At 37.3% G+C, this 19,770-nt stretch overlaps 1 long non-coding RNA gene across 2 annotated transcripts in view; it reads right to left on the bottom strand.

The window, feature by feature from the left end:
- The window catches only part of LOC139033972 (uncharacterized), a 623,512-nt gene that overhangs the window by 166,640 nt on the left and 437,102 nt on the right, over window positions 1–19,770 (bottom strand). For both annotated transcript variants that reach the window (XR_011486448.1, XR_011486447.1), the window contains one exon: window positions 1,059–1,152. This is a non-coding gene — a long non-coding RNA (uncharacterized lncRNA). The remainder of the gene's footprint in view (window positions 1–1,058; window positions 1,153–19,770) is intronic.

Raw genomic sequence — 19,770 nt, 5'->3', positions numbered from 1 at the left:
TCATTTATTGAATGATTAACAGGGACTATACAACCTCTTCAAAACTAAAACTTCAATATCATACATAAACCAAAGCTTCCTTTTCTTTCAGTTTTCCTACCGTCATTCCTGCCTAACCAACTTCCTTTAGTCTCATTCATAGTTACTGTTTGCTGACCCTCCCCCACCCCCATGATTTCTGCTGGATCATTAAACTATTAGGAGCTTTAGTTTGTTTTCTACTCAGCTGGGACTCCATAAAAATCTCATCAATTCCTATGATTTTTATTTTTCATATTCAAATAACATGAAGAGAGAGTCATTCATTTGTAGCCATAGCACTTCACATAAAAACCTGGGTTATAATGCATACTCAACAATTACGTGCTGAAGAAAGAAATAATGATGGGGTATTGCCTGTTCTATGTTAAATTTTCTCCTTTGAATTTTCATAACAAGGTTATAAGTAGCATATCTGAAAGGGCTGGGTGGTATATCAACTGGTCTAATGAGACTGCAGTAATTAGTCACATCCTCAGGTGAATCAGATTTGCTTTGAACTACTATATGAAAATAAAATAACACCCTAAACTTTGATCAGCTATGCCACTCACTATTATTTTTATGATTATATTTTATAATATTAGTATTGTAAATCTCTTTATTCCCTCCTAGGTACTTAGCAACTTATTTTAATTGCTAGCTAGTAGATATTCAGTGGCTCCCAGCCTTTGGGATTATGCCCAAAATAGCAGGATGTCCTATAGGAATAGTTAGTTTATAGGCAGAGTTAGCATTACACACTGCATATAAGAAATGCTTCATAATTCACTGATCCAAATAAGCATATTTTATCACTTACATATGCACAGAAAAAAATTAAAATGTAATTACAGAAAAAGAGCAAAATGGAAACATTTGAAAAACTGTGTTTTTTAAAAATATGTACCATTCATCAACCAATATTTTCAAAATATAAACACTTTTATACAATGAAATACCTTATTTGTAAACATTGGACTGCTTTAAATGACTCTCTATTATAAGTAGGTTTTTGCAAAATTTACTTTTTTATTCACCTGAACTTTTCTTGAATTCCAGCTTTGTTTGTAGTTGTGGAAAATTCTTCCAGAGATGGGAATACCAGACCACCTGACTTGCTTCCTGAGAAATCTGTATGCAGGTCAAGAAGCAACAGTTAGGACTGGACATGGAACAGACTGGTTCCAAATCGGAAAAGGAGTACGTCAAGGCTATATATTGTCACCCTGCTTATTTAACTTATATGCAGAGTACATCATGAGAAATGCTGGACTGGATGAAGCACAAGCTGGAATCAAGATTGCTGGGAGAAATATCAATAACCTCAGATATGCAGATGACACCACCCTTATGGCAGAAAGCAAAGAACTAAAGAGTCTCTTGATGAAAGTGAAAGAGGAAAGTGAAAAAGTTGGCTTAAAACTCAACATTCAGAAAACTAAGATCATGGCATCCAGTCCCATCACTTCATGGCAAATAGATGGGGAAACAGTGACAGACTTTATTTTGGGGGGCTCCAAAATCACTGCAGATGGTGACTGCAGCCATGAAATTAAGACACTTGCTCCTTGGAAGAAAGTTATGACCAACCTAGACAGCACATTAAAAAGCAGAGACATTACTTTGCCAACAAAGGTCCGTCTAGTCAAAGCTGTGGTTTTTCCAATAGTCATGTATGGATGTGAGAGTTGGACTATAAAGAAAGCTGAGCACTGAAGAATTGATGCTTTTGAACTGTGGTGTTGGAGAAGACTCTTGAGAGTCCCTTGGACAGCAAGGAGATCCAACCAGTCCATCCTAAAGGAAATCAGTCCTGAATATTCATTGGAAGGACTGATGCTGAAGCTCCAATACTTTGGCCACCTGATGCAAAGAACTGACTCATTTGAAAAGACCCTGATGCTGGGAAAGATTGAAGGCAAGAGGAGAAGGGGGACGACAGAGGATGAGATGGTTGGATGGCATCACCAACTCAATGGACATGAGTTTGAGTAAACTCCAGGAGTTTGGTGATGGACAGAGAGGCCTGGCCTGCTGCAGTCCATGGGGTCGCAAAGAGTTGGACACAACTGAGTGACTGAACTTTCTGATGCAACCTCTCTCCAGCTTTTACTTCATTTGTCTTTGGTAGACTTATGCTTCTGACGGCAGCAGACTAGCTACTTTCAGACCAATCCATCTACTTAGGACGCCAAAAATATCTGCATAGAACATAAAAATAAAATTTTCATTTAAAATTGTATAATGTAATATAAAGTAAGCACAATGAGTTTATATTCTGTGTATCATGTATGAGTATATGTATATATATATATATATATTTATAATTATTTTATACTAAGTAAGTGTTAGTCACTCAGTTGTGCCCAAGTCCATGAGATTTTCCAGGCAAGAATACTGGAGTGGGTTGCCATTTCCTTCTCCAGGGGATCTTCCCAACCCAGGGATCAAACCTGGGTCTCCTGCACTGCAGGCAGATTCTTTACCGACTGAGCTACAAGGGAAGCCCTGTTTTATACTATAAAAAATACAAATTGTAGTTCAAGAGTAATAAAAGAAGATTCATGTTAAGCATATAAGGTTTTCAGTTGAGAATTTGAAGCTCTGTATTTCACTACTACACTATCTGGATAAGCAAATCATTAAAAGAACATTCAAACTTTCATGGATTATGGAAATCTGGGATTGCTAGTGCTTTCACCCAGCTATTTCTCAGAATGAAAATTAAATCATCTCTGGAGGAAGAGCACATCAAATTTATCTAAAATATTATACAAAATTCTTTGGCTTTGGATAAAATATAACCAACCTTGCAGAAATAAAGGATTTGAGAAATTAATGAAAAAATACAAACTACAAATAGACAAACAAGAGAACCATATGTTGAAGTTATCAGACAAGGGCTATAGAATAATTCTGTTACAGTTGAAGAATTTCAAGACAATCAAATTTGTCAGAGAGCTAGAAACTAAAACTTAAGAATCACATGGGACTTCCCTGGGAGTCCAGTGGTTAGGACTCCATGCTATCACTGAAGGGATTATGCATTCAATCCCTGATCTGGGAACTAAAATCCAATATGCATATGGCATGACCAAGAAATTGAAAATATTTTTAATTCAAAAAAAAAGAACCCCTCTAGTTTGTCACAGAGCACCAGATTGACTGAGCACACACACATAAAAAACACAGAGATGTTCAACAGTATGAGAGTGTACTGAATGTAGCCAGACTTGATGTATCAAGGTCGAGAGAGAGTGAAAGTACACTGAAGTAAACCCTAAAACTCTTTTACAGTTCTTGCAAGGTGCACAAAGGCTAGTGGAAAACAGATTCCCTGAGCTTGTAGCAGTCTCACTGGGCATAGAGAACAAATGTTAGCATTTAGGGCTCCCAAAAAAGGCCATAATCTAAGGGCCAATATTTCATAGAAAAGGGAACCACACCAAAGTGAGTCTAACACTCTACACTCAGTTTTCCCTTGAAGTAGTTTTTTTAAGTTTCAAGCTTTCCTTGTATGGAGAATGGTTCTGAGAAGCCAAACTAAATGAAGCTGTAGGAGGTAAAAAGGCTAAGTAGAGATTCCAACAGTGTCGTGGCACTAAGGAGACCAAAATATCGAGGTTAGAACCTACAAAGGAAGAATCATCTGGTAAATGAGCAAAGCCTTCTGGTAAGACTCTGAAAGAGATGTATCCTAAAAAAAAAAAAAAGAGAGAGAGAGAGAGAGAGAGAGAGAAAGAGAGATGTATCCTAGAGAAAGGACAGAATGCAAATAGACCAATTGGAGTAGGAGCAAGGCAATTTGACCATGCTCTATGCTCCTGTAAGAAGAATAATATATCCTCTCTAAAGGAAAATAATGAGACTTAGAACCTCTAAATTTTTCTCATGCAATGTCTATTATTCAAAATAAAATTAACAGGTATGGAATGAAACAGGACTAACTGAGTTAAATCTAAGAGAAAAGACAATCAATAGAAACAGATCCAACGGTGATCCAGACACAGAAGTTATCAGACACAAACTTATAAAGAACTATGGTGAATATCTTCAAGAAAATAGAAAAAAAATGAAAATTTCACAGAAATAAATAATAATAATCAAATGGAAATCTTAGAAATAAAACGTAAAGTGAAATAACACTTACAAATTTTAAGTAATCTAAATTAGCAATTTGATAGACAAGTTTAACAGCAAATCATTCCAAGTAGGATGGATGAATAGCAAACTTGAAGTTAGGTCAGCAGAAAATGTACAGAATGAAGCACAAGGAGAAGAAAGAAAAATGTAAAAAATCCATTGAACGGGTAAATGGAATCAAAAAAAAAGAGAAGAGAGAAAATGGATCAGAAGAATATTTGGAGCAATATCAGCCAACAGTTTTCCAAAAATGATAAACACCATCAACTATAGATAAGAGAATATCTATGAATCCCAAGCAGTGTGTGTGTGTGTGTGTGTGTGTGTGTGTCTCCACACAAAGAGTATCATGGTAAAGCTTCTGAAAATCAAAAACAAGATAATATGAAAAATCAGCCAAAGGAAATTAAAGTTCCATTACTTTTCAAAAAACACCAATAGACTAATAGCTAATTTTTCTAAAGGAAGAATAAAATAGGAGTTCTTTAAAGGACTGAAAGCAAATAATGCAAACTCACATTACAATTTATAATGAAAATATCTCTACACATACAGACAAAATAAAACATATTCAAACAAACAAAAGCTAAAAGAATGAATTACTATCAAATTTACCCTGAAATATACTAAAAAGAAATGTTTATGAGAGGGAAATGATCTAAGGTAGAAATACAGTAATGTGGAAAAGAATAATGAACTCCTGAAAGGATAAATTTAAATGGATATTGACCAGTTAAAGCAATAATAGTGGTAAATTGTGTGGCTTTAAGTATTTGCAGAATTAAAACTTCTGGCAGCAAATCACATAAAATGTAAAAGAAGTGTGAATAGAGGTAAAATATTAAAAAGGTCCTTGCATGTTTGGAAAGTAATACAAGCATTTATTTAGATTACATTTTAATGAGACAAGGATGCATGCTGTAGTCTCTAGGGTAACCATTAAACAACATGAAATATTTATTATTAACAGGGCAGCAAAAGAAAAATAGGATTTTTAAGAAATATTTGATAAATTCAAAAGAATCCAAAACAGGAGAAATAAACCACCAAGATAAGCCAAAAAGAAAGTATATAGCAAAATGGTTCATATAAACTCAGAGACATCACTAACTACTTTATATGTAAATGACCACAGACTCCAAATAAGACACATATTTTCAGTCTAAAAACTAAAATAAAACTCAAATACAGACAACTACAAAATCTCTTATCAGAGACACACCTTAAATATACGGAAACATAAAACATGAATGTAAAGAGTGAAAAAATACACCATGCATACAACTAACCCAAAGGAAGCCAAATTAAGAAAATAAAAGGACACCAATCAGAATGACCATCATTACAAAATCTATAGATAACAAGTGATGGAGGGGGTGTGAAGAAAAGGGAATCCTTGTACACTGTTGGTAGGAATGTAAATTGGTACAGCTATTATGGAAAACAGTATGGAGATTCCTTAAAAAATACTGAACATAGCGTTACCATAAGATCCAGCAATCTTATTTCTGGGCATATATCCATACAAAACCATAATTTGAAAAGATATTTGCACCCCTATGTTCATAGCAGCAGTATTTACAATAGTAAGGGCATGGAAACAATCTCCATGTCCACTTAAAGATTAATGGATAAAGAAGAAATGATATAATACAAACACAATGGAAAATTACTTCAGTCATAAAAAAGAATGAAATAATGCCATTTGCAACAACATGGATGGACCTAGAGATTTTAAGTAACTTTGAGATTATCGTACTAAGTGAAATAAATCAGAAGGGCAAAGACAAATACCATATGATATCACTTATATGTGGAATTTTTCAGATAAACTCAGAGACATCAGTAATTACTTTTTAAATATAATTGACTAAAGACTCCAAATAAAAGAAACATATTGTCAGTCTAAAAATGAAAATAAAACTCAAATACATGCTTACCAGAGACACATCTTAAATACATGGAAACATAAAACATTCTATCATAAATTATGACAGAAATGAACTTATCTACAAAACAGAAACAGACCCACAGACATAGAGAACAGACTTGTGGTTGTCAAGGGGGAGGGGTGTGGGGGAGGGATGGATTGGGAGTTTGGGATTAGCAGATGCAAACTATTATATATAAAATAGATAAACAACAAGGTCCTACTGTATAGCACAGGGAACTATATTCAATATCCTATGATAAATCATAATGGAAAAGAATATGAATATATATGTGCAACTGATTCACTTTGTTATTCAGTAGAAATCACTGTAAATCAATTATACTTCAATAATTTTTTTTAAAGGAGGGTAGGAGATAAAGGACAAATTTAATAATGATAAAATGTCAGCTCAACAGGAAGGTGAAAAGTGAAATTCGCTCAGTCATGTCCAACTCTTTGCGACTGTACAGTCCATGGAATTCTCCAGGCCAGAATACTGGAGTGTGGTAGCCTTTCCCTTCTCCAGGGGATCTTCCCAAACCAGGGATGGAACACAGATCTCTCGCATTGCAGGCGAATTCTTTACCTGCTGAGCCACAAGGGGAAACCCAAGAATACTGGAGTGTGTAGCGTATTGCTTCTTAAGTGGATCTTCCCAACCCAGGAATCAAACCAAAGTCTCCTGCATTGCAGGCGGATTCTTTACCAGCTGAGCTATCAGGGAAACAGGAAGTTACATGCACCCAATAATATAGGTTAAAATATATAAAGCACACATTTTCAGAAGGGAAACAATATACAGACCTGCAAATAAATCAGGAGACATTAAAACACCTGTCTCACTAAAAAATAAAACAAATGAATAAAAGTTACTGATGATCTAGCAGATGTAAATAAATTGTCTTAATTTGGGTTTTCCCAGAAACAGATTTGGAGACAAGGATTTAAATGCTAGTTATAGCTTTGGGAAGCTCAGGAAATACTGGTAGTAGACTGGGGAATTATTAACGGAAAGAAAATTAAGCTATTTATTGCTATGTGCTACTGTGGGCACTGGAAATTATTCTTGTCTGTCATCTGTCAGACAAAGTTAAAACAAAGAAACAAACACTTCCTCGGTATTATACCAACTAAGGAGTAATAGAATATTTATACACATACACCCACTCCCAAGGGTCATCAGTCTCAAGGGGGATAAATAGGGCCAGTCTCAAGGGGGATAAATTCTTGAGCACCTCTGGTCTATAGTGTACACATGGACAGCATGACCTTCCACCTTTCTGCTCTCAGTCATAAAGTCGCAAGCTGTGGGCAATTTGAAATCAGCCAGAGCAGACTGGAGAGTTCTAAGGAAGTGAGTGAGGCATTGACAGCATCTGCTACAATAACTAACAAAAATGGCCTAACTGATATTTATAGAACACTGTACATTATAGCAAAACTGTAGCATACACATTATTTCCAAGTGGACATGGAAAATTGATCAAAATATACCATATACTGGGCCATAAGACAAGTCTCAGCAAATGTTGAAGTGATTAAAATCACACCAAAAATGTTCATTGAACACACTGAAATTGAAGTAGAATTTAATAACAAAATGATACCCAGGGAAATCCACACATGTCCATATAGTAAAGACTACACTTTTTAAGTAAACCATAGTCCCACTTTAAGGAAAATTGATGTTATAAGCAGAACACTCAATGACATAAATCAAAGCAAGATCCTCTATGACCCACCTCCTAGAGTAATGGAAATAAAAACAAAAGTAAACAAGTGGGACCTGATTAAACTTAAAAGTTTTTGCACAGCAAAGGAAACTATAAGCAAGGTGAAAAGACAACCCTCAGAATGGAGAGAAAATAATAGCAAATGAAACAACAGACAAAGGATTAATTTCCAAAATATACAAGCAGTTCATACAACTCAATGCCAGAAAACAAACAACCCAATCAAAAAGTGGGGAAAAGACCTAAACAGACATTTCTCCAAAGAAGACATATACAGATGGCTAACAAACACATGAAAAGATGCTCAACATCACTCATTATTAGAGAAATGCAAGTCAAAACTACAATGAGATATCACCTCACACCAGTCAGAATGGCCATCATCAAAAAGTCTACAAACAATAAATGCTGGAGAGGGTGTGGAGAAAAGGGAATGCTCTTGCACTGTTGGTGGGAATGTAAATTGATACAGCCACTATGGAAGATGGTATAGAAATTCCTTAAAAAACTAGGAATAAAACCACCATATGACCCAGCAATCCACTCCTAGGCATATACCCTGAGGAAACCAAAATTGAAAGAGACACATGTATCCCATTGTTCATTGCAGCACTATTTACAATAGCTAGAACATGGAAGCAACCTAGATGTCCATCGACAGATGAATGGATAAAGAAGTTGTGGTACATATACACAATGGAATATTACTCAGCCATAAAAAGGAATGCATTTGAGTCAGTTCTGATGAGGTGGATGAACCTAGAACCTATTATACAGAGTGAAGTGAGTCAGAAAGAGAAAGATAAATATCATATTCTAACACATATATATGAAATCTAGAAAAATGGTACTGAAGAATTTATTTACAGGGCAACAATGGAGAAACAGACATAGAGAATAGACTTATGGACATGGGGAGAGGGGAGGAGAGGGTGAGATGTATGGAAAGAGTAACATGGAAACTTACATTACCATATGTAAAATAGCCAACGGGAATTTGCTGTATGGCTCAGGAAACTCAAACAGGGGCTCTGTATCAACCTAGAGGGGTGGGATGGGGAGGGAGATGGGAGGGAGTTTCAAAAGGGAGGGGATATATGTATACCTATGGCTGATTCATGTTGAGGTTTGACAGAAAACAGCAAAATTCTGTAAAGCAATTATCCTTCAATTAAAAATAAATAAATTTTAAAAAAACCTGATGTTGTCAGCTGTGGCAGGGAAGGCCACCCTGAGGTAGAAAAATGTATGATAAGACATGGAAATCAGAGAAGAAGGGTATGTTTCATACAGAAGGAATAATATGTCTGGAAGTCATTTTTTTTTTTTTTTAAATGGAAGGTTTCTTGGAGGAGGCATCTTGAAATGGGCCTTAAATGATTACTGAGATTTGGCTGGCCAGAGGGAAAAACAATAAAGGATATTGCAGGTAGAAAGAGCAATATGAGTAAAAAGAGGTATGAACATGACATGTTGGGGTCCATGAACTTTAACGGAAGCTAGCTTCTTTGATGAGTAGCCATGGGGAATTAAGTTGGAGAAATAAGATGAGATCAGATAATAGTGTGGAGAGCAAAGATTTTTAGCTATGGGTCAATACACAAGAGATGCATGTATACTTATGTAGCAAGTTTCCTTTATAAGGCAAGCTTCAGTAGAATATTTAAAAACCTAAATTTAATTCAAAGAGATATTAAAAGCCACTGAGTAATATATCCCTTTAATAGCACATGTAAAAGTGGTCCACCTTCTGTTCCAGGGAAAGCATTCTTCTGTTCAGTGTATATTGCAACAGCAGGTTGCTATCAAGCCCAATATTATTTAGTAACAGATTGTTACAGTAGAACAATCTAACTCAGGCCATTCTTGGTCTTCCAGCAGTCCAACAAGAATGGACTGCTTCAGTTAATTGAATATTCTGTACATTTGTCATGCAAATACAGAAGGTTTAGCAACATTTACAAAATCTGAGTACAACTCAAGTCATTTAACACAGATTAAGAGCTCAAAATCCACGTGCTCAAATTATCTTTCAGTTCATTTCAGTTTATCTTTCTTTGATGATTCAGAAAGCTCTTTGGGTCTTAAGGGGTCATCTGTAGAAATATTTTCTTATGTGTTCAGAAATACTTAGTGTAGAAGTGTCCAGCCACAGGGTGCTGGAGAAAATAATTTCTTGTAAGGTGATACTCTAATCCAGTATGGGGGAGAAAAAAGTATAATAGGGTATTGGGAAAACCTAGAAGAATATCTTGCCAACAGTTGTACAGATTTGGAAAAGGAGAATGTCTCCTGTGCTGGGCATGAGGGATGTAGGACTGTGTATTCCTCTTTACAGTCTCCAAGATACTGCTTCAGGCTTAAGTCATAATAGCTACATTCTATAGCTCTGTTCATTCACAATGATTGCCCTCTACATCACCAGCCTAGCTTTCAAGAGGGAAAAGGAGGCATTACAATATATGCAGGATGGTATGGAGAACTCAGAATACAGACACAAAATATATTCTACTGTTAAAATAATTTTGAGGTCCAGAAAGTGTTGAGGAGAGAATTCACATTTAGTAAGGCTGAATCTTCACAACAACTATTATTCATATATTATAACTGTGAAATTATTCCCATTTTACAGACAGAGAAACTGAACTTCACTGGGATTAGCTAAACTAATGTATAGGTTAGCTAACAAATCTTTAAATCAGTATTTAAACTCAGTTTTGTCTCATTCCCAAACTGCTAGCTTTTCAGTATTCTACACATTCTCACATTCATTTTGGCAACAGCTATATGTCAGGTAGGGAATGAAGCACTCCCCATACATCACCCCATCTCAAAGTTTTAGAGACTGAGGTCCAGAGAGCTTAGGTAACATGTCTAAAGTCACACACTAAATGGCATAAACCAAGATTTGAACCTAGACTCTGATTTCCAAGTCTCCTTTGTTAAGCACTGTGATACATGTGGCTAGAAACAGACCATACATATCCCAACCTGGTTTCTGCCACTCAAAATCAGGATGCCCAGTGTTCTTCATCCAACCAGGACGTAGATACCCAGTTAGGAAGTTGAAATTAATTTTCTTGGTTTTGCCCCCAAACAATTCATTATTAATATAGCAGTCCTTAACCTTTTTGGCACCAAGGACCAGTTCCATGGAAGATGATTTTTCACAGAATGGTAATGGGGCAGGTGCTAGGGATGGTTTTAGGATGATTCAAGCGCGTTATATTTATTGTGTACTTTATTTCTACTCAAACCCTTGTCTCCTGCATTGAAGGCAGATTCTTTACCATCTGAGCCACGAGGGAAGTCATGGTTTTATTATATCACCTCAGATGAACTGGCCTTAGATCCCAGAGGTTGGGGACTCCTGCATTAGAAGATACTACAGTACCTAGCAAAGGAGAGAAGACAGTGTTTTCATCATGGACAATGCCACTTGGCAAAGGGCTACCTCCTGGGGCATCCAGTGCCTGTTTTTAAGGAGCACTATCTGGTTCAGAGCTGAGAGTAATATAGAGATTCAATTATGTCAACTTATGTCACATGGCCCCAGATGATCTCACTAGCTTCTTCTGAACTGTTTCACCTTCTGTAACTTTCCTTAGTATGTGCTTTCATTTCTCATAGAACTCCACCCTCAACAAACAATTCCATATCCTTTCCTCTCCTCTAGGAGAGAAATGCAGTAGCAAATTGCATTTATTTGTTCTCAAGCTTGTGATGTGCCAGAGGGGTTTCAAAGTACTGCCTGACTCTAGAAATTCAGTTCACGGAAAAAAAAAAAAAAATAGAAAAGATCAAATCCCTTACTATATTAATGGAGTACCATGTTAGCTATAATTACACTAGTTGTAGAAAGGTCAGGGTTTGAAATGGTACAAACAGAGAAACGATTCCTCCTACTCACACACTACTCATCTATGCTACTGATGCCAGAAGGGAAGGCCTGACACCTGTGTTCTATTTAACCTGTGACCACCAAGGCAGTGGTCCCCAACATTTTGGCACCAGGGACTGGTTTTGTGGGAGACAATTTTTCCACGGACTGGGCAGGGGTTGGGGGATGGTTCAGGCAGTAATGCAAGTGATGGGGAACAGCCAATGAAGCTTCACTTGCCTGCCGCGCAGGAGGTGAGCAGCCCAGTTCCTAACATGCAGTGGACCAACTGGGGGTTGGCAACCCATACACTAAAGAATTCTTACTTAGCACTTGTCTCATGCATCCAACCTGGGCTGGTGATCTGTTTCACCCTAGATATACATGTTTCGATGCTGTTCTCTTGAAACATCCCGCCCTCGCCTTCTCCCACAGAGTCCACAAGTCTGTTCTATACATCTGAGTCTCTTTTTTCTTTTTTTGCATATAAGGTTATCGTTACCATCTTTCTAAATTCCATATATATGTGTTAGTATACTGTAATGGTCTTTATCTTTCTGGCTTACTTCGCTCTGTATAATGGGTTCCAGTTTCACCCATCTCATTAGAACTGCACTGGGAAGACCCAGAGGGATGGGGTGGAGAGGGAGGTGGGAGGGGGGACCGGGATGGGGAATACATGTAAATCCATGGCTAATTCATTTCAATGTGTGACAAAAACCACTGCAATGTTGTAAAGTAATTAGCCTCCAACAAATAAAAATAAATGGAAGAAAAAAAAAAAAAAGAGAGACGTTAAAAAAAAAAAAAAAAGAATTCTTACTTAGGGGATGCCTTCTAATCTGTGGAATGAATAAAACATACGAGGTGATAAGGTAAGGCACCCTGCCTCTGGCCAACAGCTCTCTAGATGCAGGAATAAATAAACCATGGCATATGGACCAAATCCAGACTGTTGTTTATTTTTGTAAATAAAGCTGTATTGGAACACAGCCACACTTATTTCTTTAGGTATGTCTAGTGGTAAAGAAGAGAAGGCAATGGCACCCCACTCCAGTGTTCTTGCTTGGAAAATCCCATGGACAGAGGAGCCTGGTGGGCTGCTGTCTTTGGGGTCGCACAGAGTCAGACACGACTGAAGTGACTTAGCAGCAGCAGCAGCAGTGTTAAAGAATCTGCCTGCCAACAAAGGAGATGCAAGAGATGCAGGTTCAATCCCTGGGTTGGGAAGATTCCTTGGAGGAGGAAATGGCAACACACTCCAATATTCTTGCCTGGAAAATTCATGGACAGAGGAGCCTGGTGGGCTACAGTCCACGGGGCTGCAAAGAGTTGGACACGAGTGAGCGCGGCACATTCTATTCTACATTCTACTCTGCCACTGTTGTTGATGCTGTTCACTCAGTCGTGTCCAACTCTTTGCGACCTCATGGACTGTGGCATGCCAGGCTTCGCTGCCTTTCACCATCTCTTGGAGCTTGCTCAAACTCATGTCCATTGAGTCAGTGATGCCATTGAACCATCTGCATTCTCTGTCATCCCCTTCTCCTCCTGCCTTCAATCTTTCCCAGCATCAGGGTCTTTTCTAATGAGTTGGCTCTTCGCATCAGGTGGTCAAAGTATTGGAGCTTCAGAATTGAGTAGCTGGTCTAGATAACATGGAGCCTACAAAGCTGAAAATGTTCACTATCTTGTTCTTTTTTTTAATTTTTAAAAATTTTAAAAAAATTTTTTAATTTATTTTTTTTGAAGAGTCATGATTTTTTTCCATTTATTTTTATTAGTTGGAGGCTAATTACTTTACAATATTATAGTGGGTTTTGTCATACATTGACATGAATCAGCCATGGATTTACATGTATTCCCCATCCCGATCCCCCCTCCCACCTCCCTCTCCACCCGATCCCTCTGGGTCTTCCCAGTGCACCAGGCCCGAGCACTTGTCTCATGCATCCAACCTGGGCTGGTGATCTGTTTCACCCTTGATAATATACATGTTTCGATGCTGTTCTCTCAAAACATCCCACCCTCGCCTTCTCCCACAGAGTCCAAAAGTCTGTTCTGTACTATCTTGTTCTTTACAGAAAAATTTTGTAACCCCTGGTCTATTGGCAACAGTTGACTTGGAAACTACAATGAGCACAAAATCAACCCATACAGATGAATGCCCCTCAGGTACCTTCTGTTCCCCACTACCCTTCCTGTTGTTTTCTCTCCAAATTCACAGGAGAACTCAGAAGGAAGGTGCCTTATGAAAACGAATGTGAGTTCTCTAGGGAACTTATGATTTCAGCAAATGGGAAAAAAAAAGAGTTGGATAAAATTTCAGCATACAGAACACTTAAAAGTGGTAGGGCTGAACTGAGAAGATGGCAAATTTAGGAGAGTTTAAGTTAACAAGAAGACATTTAGGACCTCAGGAGAGATGATTTTTTAGGGCATGACAGTTACTTAGGGTCTATTCATTTTTATATTTTTACTACAAACTTCCTGACTCATTCATAGAAAATAAAAAGTAAATACCTCTTCTCTAGTCCCTATTCTCATTCCATTCATTCAAAATTTTGAGCAAGATACTAAACTGGATGCTGATAATGCAACATGAATAATCAGAGCTTGTTTTCTATTCTCACAGGGCCTGCAGTTTAGTGAGAAAAAGAATTAAAGATAAGCTCACAAGAATTTATAATTCTGATAAGTACCACAAAGGAAAACTATAGGATGCTCTAAGAGTCCAAATCTAGGCTGGAGGGGTGGGGATAGTGTTACAAAAACAGCAACACTGATAAAGAACATTTAAGACCTGAAGGGTAGAGAGCAGTTTATGTGAACCGCTCTTTCTCCTATTTCTATTTTTGCCTAGGATAGGAATTTGGCATCTTCAAAGACTTGAAACAAAACCAGATTCCTAAGCAAGGGTGAAAGAAATAGAACATTAGGTTCAATATACAGGTAGAGTATAAATCACACTGGACATTGAAAGTGTTATAATTTTATTACAATAATAATAAAACACAACTGAGAAGTAACAGGGACCATGATTTCACCTACCGTTTGCTCTATCACTTCAAGAAGAAGGTAGAGAATAGACAAACAGGGAGGAAGGTCATAGCTTTCATGGGCAAAGTCTTAGGGGGCTCTTGCAATATCTTAATGTCTCTCCTCACTTTTAGTCATCTTTTTGTCCTTTTCTATACTCTCTACTTTTCTGCTTATTCCTTTTCCTTGCCTTCCTCTCCTCTACTATCACTGGTCCAGTGCCCTTGGATTTCAGTTCTCAAGCTTATGCTATTAGTTTGACTGCTTTAGCAATCAAATCAGCTCTGTGGACTGGCCTGGGAAGTCAGACACTGCTTAGAGTGTTGCGATATGCATTGTGCGCCGGGCTGAGTGTGTACATAGGGCAACTTGTATTTGGAAATCGGAAAACATCTGTACTATAGATCTTGGCTCAGTGGATACCCAATGCTTGTTTACTCATAGACTAACATGAACAGCTTCATCCTCCCTCTTATTTCCAGCTGAACTGTAACACTTAATCCCTTACCCAGCATTGAACACCCACATTGTGCTCTCTCTGACTGTCTCCTCCCATATTTTTTCTTTCTTTCCTTTTTTTAAAAAATTTCATTTCATAGCATTTTTCTAATTGAGGAACAAGCAGTTTTATCTCCAGCTAAACAACTGTGCCATTAGTGAGCAGATCTAAGGGGGAAAAAAAATCTTTTGGTATAAGGGGCCTTTCAAGCACAGCCGCAACCTCACCATGTTCACAACTGACTGCTTAGGCTACACAGAAGGCTGGACTGTAGCAAACATATACAAGTACAGACTACAAGACCACAGCCTACTGTGATTCAATCAGAGCTGTCCATATACTTCATACATCACTGCTGCCCATCACCATAAAGTTTAGCCATTACAGCCATAACTTGAATAATATTGTGATGGAAATTTCTGTTTAACAAAGATTTTCAATCCTTGAGTGATGGCCTATTTATTTCAAGCAATTTACATTTATATAACTTTCATTTTCTGCCACCTAGAAATGAAAAGCCAGGGTACCAGCGAACCATCTATTAGGATTAAGCTCTCTACATTTTGGTCTTGGGGTTTCGTATTTTATCAGACCTCCTTCTTCTCTCCTCTGTTGCCTGGTGATAAGTTCCATGCTCACAGTGAGAAGGAAATGAATATACAACCACAGAACAGTGTCTGCACTGTACTGGAGCTCCTGAGAGTGATCCACTGAGGTAGTCCAGCTGAGATATCCAGGTGCCCCTCAAGGCAACAGAGCCCTCAGTTGCTCTGGTAACTTGATGTATTGCTTTCCTTACCCCACCTGTGTCCTAGTCTAGCTTGACCCTGGAGCTGCTGTTGATTCTACCTCTGTGTGTCCATGCAATGCCATCACCACTTTCAGAAAGGAAGCCTACACTACTCTCTTTGATGTTGCCTCTTGATTTCAGATTCATCCTAGTTTATATCTTGGCTACAAGCTTTCTTCAGGTGTTACACATTTTCATCAGCCACTGGCCCCTTTACTTTATACAAGTTCAGTTTATTCTTTTTAAGATTGGTATTTTCTTAAAGAGTGAGGCAGCACATCATGGTCAATTAGAGCAGTGCTTCTCACAGTTTATTGCACATAGGAATCACCTGGGGATCTTCTTAACATGCAGATTCTAATACAGTAGGTAGGGGTGTGGCCTAAGAGTCTTCATTTTTAATATGCTCCTAGATAATGCTGATAGATCCTGGTCCACAGGAAGATTAAGACCTAACCTACAGAGTTGTACATGAGGTAAACCGACCAAGCAAAAGTGCCTGGTAAGAATGAAGGTATCGAATCCAGGTCTCCCGCATGGAAGGTGGATTCTTTACTGACTGAGCCACCAGGAAAGCCCAAGAATGAAGAGAATCAGCATTTTTTGAGTACTTACTTTGAAAACTACTATGAGATTTTCATCCATGATTTAATTTAAACCTCACAAGAACACTATTAGGAAGCTATTATTAGCGTCATTTTCATGATAAAGGCACAAGGTTAATACCTTGTCCAAAGTTCCAAATGTGTCTGATACAATGTTCAAGTTCTTAACCATCATATAAATAAGTACTTGGCAAGTAAAAGCTAGACTTTTTGATCCAAGATAGAGCCATATAATCAGGGGTGCTCATGAGAGGTTAGATAGTTATGAGTTTGGTGTACAGGTACTTGATTATCAAAAAACTTGGTTGAACAAGACTGAAGATTGTCTCAACAACTAAGACTCTATGATGCTGTATTTGGTAATGGTTACATTTCAGGTGACAAATATTTATCACTTCTGGATTGAGCACGGGTGCAAGAAGCCAAATAAGCAGCTTTATCCATGGTAAATCTAGATTTGAAATATGGACTTGATTCAAAAATTAAACTTGGGCTTCCTACCCCCTCAATACTCCCAATTTTAAGATAGTGAACTCCACTAAAGGGCAGGAATGACTTATTAATCTAAGTGAATAAATGGTTAAAAAAAAAAAAAAAGCAGAGTAGGAGTTGGGAGCCACTAGAACCGATCTGCTTACCCCATAAAGATTACAAGCACATATGAAGTTCACCTTGTCTGAGTACAAGGGATCCAAAAGAGATAGGAGAGAGAGAGATTGAGGTAAGCCTGAATTGCCTTTTCAATACATTTATTCTGCCTTCTGATTAAAAGAAAATTCTTGGGAAGTAGTGTGTAGGATTTGAAGATAAACTGAAAATATTCTCTCCAAAATAACTCTCCATATCCCCCTAACCACACAAAAGAGAAACAGAAGTCCCCTTATATATAGTACAGGCAAGAATCATGGAACAGGTAAAAATATGTCATCTCTCCAGGTAATGATAAACATGTATCTTGTTGATGTGATAGCATGGAGTAGAGGTTAAATTATGGGCTCTACTTAAATTACAAGGGCTTAATTCAGGCTTTGCTAATTACTCTGTAACATTAACAAAGTCACTTAATATGTGGGTCAGTTTTCCCACATCTAAAATGGTAATAACAGGAAAGAATTTGGGGGAGATAGTGGAAACAGCAGACTTCTTCTTGAATCTCCCTGAATTCGACAATAAAAAACATACGGAACAACTAGATATCACAATAAAAAACTCAGGAGCAACATTTACAACAAAATTAGGTAATAAGATACCCTAACAATCTCAAAATACCAGCAAATAAGCAGGAGAGATATCAACATGCAAAACTAGCAATGGTATCAGGGAATGTGTAAAACAGAGTAGAGGGAAGCAACAGTGCATCTCATGAACCTCAGAACAAAAGAGCTCCAACATAGTTTAAAAGCATTTATAGGAAATACAGCAGAGTAAATTGAGAATAGCAACAGAAACTGCATGTAGAATACAAGAAAGGAGATAAGCAGAAGAGGTTAAGTAAAAACTCTGTAGCCCTGAATTGGATGAAATAAGAAGTATACATATGAACTCATAAGGTTTACTTCCTTCCTTCCTTCCCCCATCTCCTCTCTCCCCCTCCTTTCCTTCTTTCTACCTATTTATCTTCACCAGCTCTACACATGGCAAAGGCATAGAAACACTGGCCAAAACAAATAGTAACAAGTTGTCTAACATCCAACTTGTGGACTTGAAATACTGTGTTCTATCAAAAGAAACTAGGCCATCTTAGAGAAATAACTGATTCTAGGTCAGCCATATTTTATCATATAAGACAATATATATGTTATGAAAAACTATTAGAGTCATGTTAAAAGAACTCATGGGCCAGTTTGAAAGGGATCTTACTGACCATATATGGAAAAGTTTGAGATTGAAAAAGGACTACATTAGTAAAATTACATAGTAGGCAGCTTCAAGCTTTCATTTCACCAAAGAAACATCACAAAATCACCAGAAGTTTTCAGAACTCTAGAAAACAGTCAAAGGTTTAGAGCAATCAAATAAACATTGAATCAAGAAAGAAAAAAAAAACCAACTGAAACAATAGAAAAGTTTTATGGAATTTATATTAGCCCTTGACCCACTACTTTCCAGCATGGTGGCAGTCTTAAAGCTAGAAATCTGATTTCCTAGTGTGCGATCCTGATACCTGGATACAAAGGGAGAAGACTAGGCTTTGTTCACAAATTATTGTATATGTGTATTCTACCTCATTTGGAGGATACCTGAAGGACAAAGGTAAGGCAATTAGCTCTGTTTCAAATAACTCAGAATTTAGGCTATAAAATTGGTAGGATTTGCTCAAAAGTGCTACAAGCTGAAATAACAGTCCACAGATGCTTGATGACAAAACATAAAATAGTCCACCTAAGGCTCAGGAGACAAAACTTGAGTTTCTTGGGGAAATTAGTACACTCAAAAGGATCTGTATATACAGGGGCATTTAGAAAGCCATGTGAATGCTCAGTAAAAGCTGAAGAAAATACAGTTTTCAACTAAAGCTAATCCTCCAGCTCAGTTCAAGCCTGACCAATTGTGGAAGTAATGTCCTCACACAGAGCAAACCAATAAGGAATAGAAGTATTTTGTGTTTTAGGGATTTTTCTGTTGTTGTTGTTGTTGTTGTTTTTAGCTTCTGGCACTCAAGAAAATCTGTCAAAATATTGCCTGAACACATACTAAGGAAGAGAGACTTCACTGATCACAAACAATGAATATAGTTACAAAAATAGCTTTAGGAAGTCATTAAACAAAACAACTAGTGTATCCTTCAACAATGATGACAACAGAAAGCAAATCCTAGGGAAGGGGGAAAGTCTGATTTCAAGAGTTATCACATTATAATATTCAAATTTCCCATTTTCAACAACAAAATATATCAAAAAGCATACAAAGAAGTGAGAAAGTATGACCCATTCAGAGAAACAAAAGAGTGACAGAAACCATACCTGAGGAAGTCAAGACATTATACTTACTAGAAAAAGACTTTAAAACAACTATCTTAAATATGCCCATATGGACCTACTGTACAGCACAGGGAATGCTACTAAATAATCTGTAATGATCTACATGGAAAAAGGAAACTTAAAAAAGAGTGGATGTAAAAAAGTAC

Source organism: Odocoileus virginianus, unplaced genomic scaffold (assembly GCF_023699985.2).
Source record: "Odocoileus virginianus isolate 20LAN1187 ecotype Illinois unplaced genomic scaffold, Ovbor_1.2 Unplaced_Contig_12, whole genome shotgun sequence".
Taxonomy (NCBI): domain Eukaryota; kingdom Metazoa; phylum Chordata; class Mammalia; order Artiodactyla; family Cervidae; genus Odocoileus; species Odocoileus virginianus.
This window is presented reverse-complemented; position numbering and strand designations above follow the sequence as displayed.